This window comes from Galeopterus variegatus, unplaced genomic scaffold (genome assembly GCF_000696425.1).
Source record: "Galeopterus variegatus unplaced genomic scaffold, G_variegatus-3.0.2 Scaffold4342, whole genome shotgun sequence".
In the NCBI taxonomy this organism is placed as follows: Eukaryota; Metazoa; Chordata; class Mammalia; order Dermoptera; family Cynocephalidae; genus Galeopterus; species Galeopterus variegatus.
The window spans coordinates 177,312-186,821 of NW_007730453.1; the positions used below are offsets into that span (position 1 = coordinate 177,312).

At 36.7% G+C, this 9,510-nt stretch overlaps 1 long non-coding RNA gene across 1 annotated transcript in view; it reads right to left on the minus strand.

The window, feature by feature from the left end:
- Positions 1 to 5,689, minus strand: part of LOC103602893 — a 10,020-nt gene extending 4,331 nt beyond the window's left edge. Inside the window, exons 1-2 of the long non-coding RNA XR_551564.1 lie at positions 5,603 to 5,689; positions 4,634 to 4,688 (exon numbers count right to left, since the gene is read on the minus strand). This is a non-coding gene — a long non-coding RNA (uncharacterized LOC103602893). The remainder of the gene's footprint in view (positions 1 to 4,633; positions 4,689 to 5,602) is intronic.
- Positions 5,690 to 9,510: the final 3,821 nt, after the last annotated feature.

Genomic DNA, 9,510 nt, shown 5'->3' on the forward strand with positions numbered 1-9,510 from the left:
CGGTCTGTATGTGGGATCCGAACCCGCAGCGGGAGCGCCGCCACGCTCCCAAGCGGCGCACTGTAGCAGTGTGCCACCGGGCTGGCCCAATTTGTTCATTTCTTTTAGGTTTTCTAATTTATTGATATACAGTTATTCATAGCATTCTCTTAAAATCCTTTTTACTTCTGTGTAGTTTGTAGTGATGTTCCCTTTTTCATTCCTGATTTTAGTAATGTGAATCTTCTCTCTTTTCTTGATAGTCTAGCTAAAGATTAATTTTTTTCAAAGAATCAACTTTTAGTTTTATTAATTTTCTCTGTTGTTTTTCTCTTCTCTATTTTGCTGATTAATGCTCTAATCATGATTAATTTCTTCCTTCTGTTTGCTTTGGGTTTAGCTTGCTCTTCTTATTTAGTTTCTTAAGATGGAAGGTTAGGCTATTGGTTTGAGATCTTCTTTTTCAATATAAGCATTTACAGCTGTAAATTTCCCTCTCAGTACTATATTAGCTACATCACAGAAGTGTTGATATGTTGTGCTTTCATTTTCCTTTAACTAAAAGTATTTTCTTTTTCTTTTTTTTTTTTTCCTTTTTTGGTGTCTGGCAATGGATCGCGACCCTCAGTGTCGTGCCGGTACCGGACCGGGACCGGCAACGGGATTGCAAACCTCGGTGCTGCGCCCGCACCTCACTCAGCCAGTGAGCAGGAACCGGTCTGTATGTGGGATCCGAACCCTCAGCGGGAGCACCGCCATGCTCCCAAGCGGTGCACTGTAGCAGTGCGCCACCGGGTCGGCCCGAACTAAAAGTATTTTCTAATTTTCCTTGTGATGTTTTCTCTAACCTACTGGTTACTTAAAAATGTATTGTTTAAATTTCCACATATTTGTGAACTTAGCACATTTTCTTTGATATTATGTTCTAATTTAATTACATGGTTGTTTGAGAACATACTTTGTATGATTTCTGTTCTTTTTAATTTAATGAGGACTTCTTATGGCCTAATATATGGACCGTCTTAGAGATTATTTCATATGCATTTGAGAAGAATGTATGATCTACTGTTGAATGGAATGTTCTATAGATGTCTGTTATGTCTAGTTGGTTTATAGTGTTGTTCATATCTTCTCTTTCCTTGTTGGCTTCTGCCTAGTTGTTCTCCTTAATACTTTTAAGGCATGATTTTAATGTTTCATAAATATGAAAATTTCACTAACAAGATAAAAGATTTGAATGCAAACTTAGGTTATTTTAGTGGGCTATTTAAACAAAATCAAATTAGAAAATTGTTTACTTTCATTACTTTTAAATATTAAAATTTAAATGTAATTTAAGCTCAGTACTATTTTTTCAGATCCGTGATTCTTTTGTGTCTATGTGATAGGATTTATGAGTGAAATGCACTGGAAAAATTTTTTCAAACAGTATTGACACACATCTCAAATAAATTAGCATTTCTGTTTTGATCAACTTGTTTGTTAGGAATTAAAATCTTATTTGCTAATGTGTGGTTGCAATGACATCTCCAAAAAAATCTAACAGATAGCATTGCATCTTCATGCTAACTAGAATTGGTAAGTGGTTAAATTTTCTTTCTTGTTTCTTATTGTGTCATTATTTATTTGCACCTACAAGAATTCTATGAAATGGACATATCAAAAATTTCAGTGGTAGAAAGGCCATGTGAGATCCAGTTAAGTAAAGGCAATTTAAGATGTATCAACATATGAATACCATTAAATTACTTTTCCTCAACTAAAATACTTGACATTTTTGTGCATGGACCATGTGTTTGTGAAAACAATGTAATTTGACTTTGCCTTGCAGTACATAAAAATTATTCTGTAATTTAAAAGTAAACTATTGTTTTGAAATTATTAAAAAAGGCAAATATCCACATTTTAGTGCTTTTTAAAAAATGGTATTTGTAAGTTAGAGTGATCGCTCATTTAATGAATTCTCTCACTGACCATTTTTTTTTTTTTTTTTTTAAAGAGGATGACCGGTAAGGGGATCTCAACCCTTGGCCTGGTGTTGTCAGCACCACGCTCAGCCAGTGAGCAAACCGGCCATCCCTATATAGGATCCGAACCCGTGGCCTTGGTGTTATCAGCACCGCACTCTACCGAGTGAGCCACGGGCCGGCCTTCTCACTGACCATTTTGGATGGCCATTTGGCCTAGGCTGATAAAGGATATGGGTTAGAATGTAGAGGAGAAAATCTATAAGGCATACATGGTGCATATTGCTGGAAAGGTTGCAACATTTCTAGATTATTGGAGGGGATAGCAATTGAGGAGAAAATATGGATTGGGTAACAAACAGCACCTAGAGAAGAATCAAGCAAGAATGTTATAGTGGAAAAAAGTGTAGAAGTGGATGAAGGAGGAGGTAGCAGCAGAAGTCTTTATAGGTCTTGGTAAAGAGGCTGATTCCCAGGAGTGCATTCCTAGGTCTTCTAAATCTAAGTCTAACTCCGGGAGGGATGTTTCTGAATCAAGTGTGTTGTTGGAACACATTCTTTTCAGTAGTATAGTTATTGCAGTAATTGAATTATCTCTTTCCATTTAGCTCTTGTGGCAATACTCTCTGTTGGCAACACTGAACATCCAAAGGAGTGAATGTGATTGTTTTAATAAGTCTTTTCTAATCTTATGAACCGCATTAGGAAAGAGATGATGGATGTGAAAATGCTTGGCATAGTGAAGGGACTGAAGGGCACAAAGTAAGCACTTGATAAACCTTGGCCGATATTAACCTGTCCATAATGTTCTATAATATTTAATAGCATGGGCTAGGGAAGTTAGAAGGCCTGGGTACTTCTGCCACTAATTTAAGTGACCCCTTAGCAAGTGATTTTATTTTTTTTGACCGTAAATAAATTTCTCAAAATTTCTTCCACCTTTAAAATGTTATGGTTCTATTAAATTTATATAGGGGAAAAAAACACTTTAAATAAAGATTATTCTTTCAATAGAGGTGGAAGTTTTTGTTGTTGTTCTCAACTTTTCAATTTTAATTAGGGTACACTGCATGAATAAGATTCTTTGTAGCATTATCTAAAGCCAAGCACTGATTTATTTGAAAACAAAGGGTTTCTTTGCAGTGTCATTTAGCTTGGCATTGCCATGAATCCAAGAATTATTCCACAGGAATCAGAGAACAGTAATGCAGTTGTACTTAAATTTAGAGTTCCACATAGCCATTCACCAGACATGAATTGAGGTGAACAATTACATCTAACTTAATTTGCAAAAGTTCTAAAATGTGCTGGTGGAATTCACTGCAGGAATCACAGTAAAAAGCAGTTTGAAAATGTGGCTTAGATCTTGCAAAGCTGTTGGAGAAGCTGTCACTGCTTTTTGCTGTATTTGTTTTCAGGATTTCTATTAAAAATTAATGATAATGTAAATTTTAGGAGCATTTTTACTATTTTGAAATGATGTGTGGTGTGGTTGTTAGAGTATGGATCAGCATGGTTGGTCATATTGTTTTTAAAGGAAGACAATGATTGGCTTCAAATAATCTCTATGGAATCTTATTTATATAGTATACTTTGTTTAAAAATTGTTAAAATTGTGAGAACCAAAAAAAAGTTTTTCCAATTCTTTGCATATCTGTTTGAAGTTTCCTGGGAAAACTAGGAGGCAAATCATCCTGTGGTTTTGTTTTGTTTTGTTTAATGTTAAGGTCTTACTTTAAAGTTCACTTATCCTGATTTTATATATGCTGTTTATGTATATAATTCAGTTTTAAAAGGAGAGAAAAGTGGATGACAAGTTGCAAAACAAGAACTTAGGTAATGGATGGTGGTTATGAGTCACTATGGTTTATTGTGTAAGTATGTACAAAGATAGAAGAATCTGTCAGATGTATAGCTCTTAAAATGACAGAGTTCCCAAATCCTTAGTGAAAAAGATGGTGTATATGTTTAATGGAAGTCTCTTCTCATGCACTTTCTAATCATTAAAATATAAGGCTTAAGCTTGGATCACATGGAGAAGGTTTCTGGGTAAGTGATTGTGTTGAAAACTATATGTTGATTGGGTAATTCGATACCTCCCTGATTAGCATTTGCTTGTAAGCCCTTATAGGACCCACAAGGTCTGGCCCTCTTCTAGTGGACAATATTAAGTAGACTATCAGACTTATTTTTTATGGGTGAAAAAGCAAGAAGCACTTTCCCATTTCATCTGAGATAGCAACAGACTTAACATTTTGAGCTTAAAAAGCCATTTCTTTTATATATTTATTTTTCAATATCATTAAAGTTCACCAGTCAGGTTTCTATTTTGATGTTTCTCCCAAGATTAAAGAAGAATGCATCTTTGGACTGTGACATTTAATAGAATCTTTATCAAACGTTGATGTATGTAAAAGTAGAGTACCCCCTTAAAATTTATGTTATAAGATGGTCATGGACGGAATGAATGTCATTGACAGGCATTGTTATGTATAAAAGCAGGTTGGCTCTATTTTCAGCTCTTGTAGAAATTATACTTCACAGTGATTAAGAGTTGAGGTTCTAAGTTCTGCTGGTTAGCTCAGTTGTTTAAAGCATGGCATTGTAACACCAAAGTCAAGGCTTCAGATCCCCTTACTGGCCAACAGCCAGGAAAAAAAAAAAAAAAATGGGGGCTCTGGACTTACCTAGATCCCAGTTAAGATGATGGTTCATCCATCACTTATAAATTAGTTTCTTCACCTGTAAAATAGGCATAGTAATGTGCATGGAAATGTGAATACCTCATAGTGTTGTTATTAAGTTTAAAATAAATAATACGTAAAGCATTTAATACAGTGCTTGTGATATAGTAGGCGCTCAATAAATGTCAGTAATTAATATTCTTAAAGGATAAAATTTTATAGCCTTTATTTCTCTGTTAATTACTTAAAACAAGACATATAGCACAACTTTTCTTTCACTGAGTCCTAAGAATCTGTAAGGAAGAATTCTGGATAATAGCAAAGAAAGGAGGATTCTGTAGCGATGACTGAAAGGATAAGTGCTATATACCCAGGTGTCTGACTTGAGTCCGTTGCCCTATCTTTGGGTGACGCTAGCTCTCCATGGGCGATTAAAGCTACTCTTCATGGTTTTATATACAGCTTGTGCTGATGACTCCCAAGTGCATGGTTCCTACCCTGACCTTTATCCTTTACCCTTCAGACTGATATGTCCAATTGCCTTCTACTAGATAACTAGCGTCATATAGTGCCAATACACAGGCAGTTTAGATTCAACATGTATAGAACAAAATACATATATTCTCTACCCTCCTCCTGATGCCCCACCCCCACTTTTCACCAATTTCATTTTCCTTTTACTGATCCTGTTCAATTTATGGTCTAATCATTCACCCAGAAACCTGAGAGGCATTCTAGACTTCTTGGTCTCTTTTCTTGCCTGCATCCTGTCGTTTATCAGGTCTGTCCCAACAGTTCCATTTCACTGTAGCCTCTTGAGGTCCTCATTGTCTTCTGCTTCTTTCAGTGGCCCCCTCTTAAGTGATTCCTCTATACCCAGTTTTGACATCCCCCCGACCATACATATTCCATATTGTTTCTAAAGTGTTCTGAAGTGCAGTTCTGACTATTGTCATTGCTGTGTATAAATACCTTCTCATTTCCTCCACGATCAGGTCCAAGATCCTTTGCATGGCTTGTCGTGCTCATTGTGATCCTTTGACTTCTGTTTATCTACCAGCATCCCCAGGCTCATGTTCTCAGCTTTAACAATTAATTCTTAAAGAAAGAATTAAAGAATTAAAGAAGTAGTAATTACTTCTACACACTATGCAAATGCACTCCTAGTTCTCTCTTTCAGATATCTTTCTGTGTACTCTTGCAGCCCATGAGGAAGTCTTGGGATCCCTGGAGACACATTCAGCAGACCTCTACTCATCTCCAAAGGTGGAGTCATAGTTGTTACTAAAATTACTTATTGCTATGGAAGCACCTAACAAAGTAAGAAAAGAATAAGAAAAATGTGATTTGGTTCTATGAAAATAATACTAAGTTGTCATTTTATATGTATTCTTTCCCATTTGCACTTAAGCATCATAGACTCCCCATACTGTACCAGAATACTGACACACTAATGTGGCTCAGCTCTCAACAGTTTTTATCCATTTCACTATATGTCAGGTTTTAGTGTATGACTTTTTTTTTTTATCATAATAAAGCATAGCTCATAGAACATAGTAAAACCTCAAAAATATGTTTGTGGAGTTAATGAATACTAAAGTCTGTTCATGCTGCTCACACCTTAAAAAACAAGCTGAGGAAAAAAATTTCCCCATTCTAACTTGCATATTAGAAGAGACTAATCTTTTCAAAGCCCTATTTTAATTGCATGCCTACCTTTCTTAACCCACAATAGCTCTTTATAAATTCAAGTCCAAACTCCTCACCCTGCCTTACCTACCTATTCAGCCTAATTTGGGGCAGCTCTTCTGCAGAATCATTCTGTACAGTTAGATCAGTTTACTTAATAGGCAGAGTGAGCAGGCAGTATGGATTGGTTGTTCCTGCCTGGAGCAGATTTTGACTTTTCATATCTAGGCTTTAGCATCAGAGTGTTGACTTTAAAATTACATGTTGCTGTACTAAACAAAGCTTTGTATTTACCAAATATTTCTTGAATGCCCACAGGGCTAGGCGCTGTACCAGTGGATGGGGATTTGGTGATAATCAAAATCAGCATAGCCTCTGCCCTCATGGAAGTTATGGTCTAATTGTGAAGACAAATAAACAATTAGAATGTAATGTAAAAAGTGCTAAGATAGGGGAAGTGCCACAGCAAGGCCACCTAACTCAGCTATGGGATCAGGGAGGGCTTCTCAGGCTCAGTAACATCTAGCTTGATGTCAGTCAACGGGAAGTGCATTACAGGTTGAGAAAACAGCAAGTGCAAACGCCCAGTGGGGAGAGAGCCCAGAACTCTCAAGAAAGTGAGAGAAGTTTCTTAAGGCTGGATATCAGACTTAGAAGATCATGAAGGAAGGAAAGGATATCTCTTTGTTCTATCAGGGACTTGCTTGCTCTTTTCCTCAGGGTCTGAACTGTTCAAATCAATTTATTCTTTTCTTTCATGGAAGTTTGAGGAGTAAAAAAACATCAAAATGAATGAAACCAACTTCTCTTGGTTTGCTGACCACTCAGCTTCATTTCTGGCCACATGTTATGTTTTTAATTTATGTAATTTTCTATGCATATAGAATTAATGAGTAAATTATAGTGAGATAATGTAGACATCACTGCGGTTTACTGGCATCTTCTCTCCCCTTCCATTCATCCTTGATGTCCATGGCTGTTAGAGTAACATCGGAATCCAGAGCGGAGTTGTTAAGCCTTCTGCAGTTATTCTCCAATGTGACTCTCTGTCCTCAATTTCTACTCCTCTCTTTTATCCAGACTTTCCTTTTTCTCTGCACACCCTTTGTTTTCCTGCTTTTGAGCCTGTCCCTTACCTTTACCTGGAACAGCCTTCTTTCCATTCACTGCCTATCAAAATACGATCCTTTCTTGAAAGCGCTGTTCAAATACTTCTCTCAAGTGTCTGCTTTTCTTGCCATCCTCCCTGCCTTCTTCAATTCTCTACTCCACAGTGTTTTATTTTTTTTTCTTTTTAATAAAACATGCCATAGTCTTTTGCAGTGTTTTTTAAAATGTGGGTTGCAACCCATTAGTGAGTCATGAAATCGAGTAAGTGGGTTGTGACCAGTATTTAAAAGCCTGGAATAAAAACGAACAGAATAGAAAATATAAAAATATGTCGTACATAAAAAAAAAAAGAAAAGGGTAATAGTGTTTCATGGTGCTTTTTTTGTACTACTGGCTCACCATGTAGAATCGATTTCTTACTATAGATCTTGGTCAAAAAAGTTTGAGAAACACTGGTCCACAGTCTATCTATGGATCAGCTCCTCAAATAGGTTATGTTACATGAAGACAGGGACATCTCACTCTGGCTTGAAATATTCCACGCTTCCCACTTCATGCGGTATCTAGTATCATTCATTGTAAATGCTGATTTTCTTTGAACTAGTCTCTAATTCTTCCTAAATACTGTTAACAGCCTTGCCATAAGTTTTTCCACATAGTCAAATGTGGCAGATCGGAATCTCAGTTCCATTTCTCCCCCTGGAAATCTTCCTCTAGGAGTCCTCCATCCTCCAGTTCCAGTCTGGGATGCTGCTGTACAGTTGTCATTCTGGGAATTCTCTTTGCCTATTACCTGGGCTGGATCGCTTGCTGTTTCTTTTTTTGCTTATTCTGTTACTGTGGTAGAGCACATACATAGTCTAGTATCTTCCTGAGAAGACGTACATGAAGGTAATTTTTTTAACCTTATATTGTCTGAAAATGCCTATATTCTTTCTTCACATTTGAGTGATAGTTTGGCTGGTGATAGAACTCTGGTTGAAAATTGTTTTCCTCCAGACTTTTAGAGACATTACTACGTTGTCTTCTAGTTTGCACTATTGCTGTTAAGAGGCCATGCCTTTCTTATTATTGGACTTTGTTTATGACCTGTTTCTTTCTCTCTGGAAGTTTTTAAGATCTTCTTTTTATACCTTCTGTTCTGAAGTTTTACAATGATTTTACTTGTGAGAAAGGGCCTTTCTTCAGCCATTGTGTTAAGTATGCAGTGGACCTTTTAAATCTAGAATTTATGATATTATTTCTTATGATATCATCCTCACTGTTGTTGGATGAAATTATCAAACAAATAATTTTCTCTCTAGATCTTTGATTAGTTGTGTGTTGGGTCTTTTGGATTGGTCCTCTAACTTTATTTTCTGCTATTTTCCCTGTTGTTTACTTATTGGTGTTTTTGTTCTATTTTCTGCAAGACTTTATCAATTTTACCTTCCAACTTTTTTTTTTTTTGGTGGCTGGCTGGTATGGCCATCCAAAACCTACTAACCTTTCCATCAAACTTTTTGTTTTAGCCATCGTTTTCAGTTTCCAAGAGTTCTTTCATATTCTCTAATTGTGCTTTTTTATTATTTTATTTTTTAAAAGCTTCTCATTCTTGTATCATGCATATAATATCTTCTATCTATATGAAGGTATTTTGGGTAGATAAAAACCTTTTGTTTATTTCTTGCATTCTGTTTTCTGTTTTTATTTATTCTACTTTGTCTCATGTTTTTTGTTTTTCTTTGGTTCTTTATGTTCATACCAGCCAGCTGCCAAAGAAACAAACAAAAAAGAGACTTTTCTCGAGTGCCTGGTGATTATTTAAAAGTGAGATACTAAAAGAATACATTAAAAACTGAGTACAATGGGCCGGCCCGGTGGCGCACTCGGTAGAGTGCGGCAGCGCGAAGGGTTCGGATCCCATATAGAGACTGGTCCGCTCACTGGTTGAGCGCGTGCGGGCGCGACACCGAGGGTTGCGATCCCGTTGCTGGTCGCGGTACGGGCGTGACACCGAGGGTTGCGATCCCGTTACCAGTCACGAAAAAAGACAAAAAGGAAAAAAAAAAAAACTGAGTACAATGGGCCGGCCCGGTGGC